The sequence below is a fragment of the Schistocerca cancellata genome, chromosome 2 (genome assembly GCF_023864275.1).
Source record: "Schistocerca cancellata isolate TAMUIC-IGC-003103 chromosome 2, iqSchCanc2.1, whole genome shotgun sequence".
In the NCBI taxonomy this organism is placed as follows: Eukaryota; Metazoa; Arthropoda; class Insecta; order Orthoptera; family Acrididae; genus Schistocerca; species Schistocerca cancellata.
This window is the reverse complement of record NC_064627.1, coordinates 892,835,291-892,836,123: the sequence shown is the minus strand read 5'-3', so window position 1 is coordinate 892,836,123 and position 833 is coordinate 892,835,291. Positions and strand designations below refer to the sequence as shown.

At 46.7% G+C, this 833-nt stretch overlaps 1 non-coding gene across 1 annotated transcript; it reads right to left on the bottom strand.

Annotated features, from left to right (window-relative positions):
* Positions 1-318: 318 nt before the first annotated feature.
* Positions 319-393, bottom strand: Trnas-cga (transfer RNA serine (anticodon CGA)). The gene has a single exon. It is a non-coding gene; the product is annotated as a tRNA-Ser (tRNA).
* Between the last annotated feature and the right edge of the window lie 440 nt (positions 394-833).

Genomic DNA, 833 nt, shown 5'->3' with positions numbered 1-833 from the left:
CGTCACTGAACTCGAAGCCTTGCATCATAAAAAAGAAGAAAAGAAAGAAAATCGCTATTGATCAGACCATACCACTTGCCTCCAGCAATATGCTATCCAGTTTCTGTGTTATTTAGCCCACTGAAAGCGTGCAACATTGTGTACTGCTGTGGTCAAAGTCCTCATGTTGGATACCCGGCTGCAGATGTCCATTCCATGCAGACTTCCTCGCAATGATCGCACAGAAACTTCTTCACATGGACTTACATTCCAGAATGAGATTTTCACTCTGCAGCGGAGTGTGCGCTGCTATGAAACTTCCTGGCAGATTAAAACTGTGTGCCGGACCGAGACTCGAACTCGGGACCTTTGCCTTTCGCGGGCAAATGCTCTACCAACTGAGCTACCCAAGCACGACTCAAGCCCCGTCCTCACAGCTTTACTTCCGCCAGTACCTCGTCTCCAAACTTCCAAAAGTCCCGAGTTCGAGTCTCGGTCCAGCACACAATTTTAATCTGCCAGGAAGTTTCATGGACTTACATTCAGTGAGAGCAGCAATCCCTTTCGGGTTTCAAATCGATTCTCACCGACAAGGCATGACATTCGTCTCATGTCCCTGTCGGTTAGAATCTTCTTAGTATATCAGAAATCTAACACGGTATCATACAGATGTGGATGGTGCACTGTGTGGACACAAAGAACAGTCCACACTGGTCATTAACCTACCGGGCAACTTCATTCACGATGTATTCACGGCCACGACCAAACGCGACAGCTCATTTCTGCTACTCTGTCACATTTTCAAGTCGACACATCTTACTGCACTGATTCCATGTAATCGACTGAGACATATA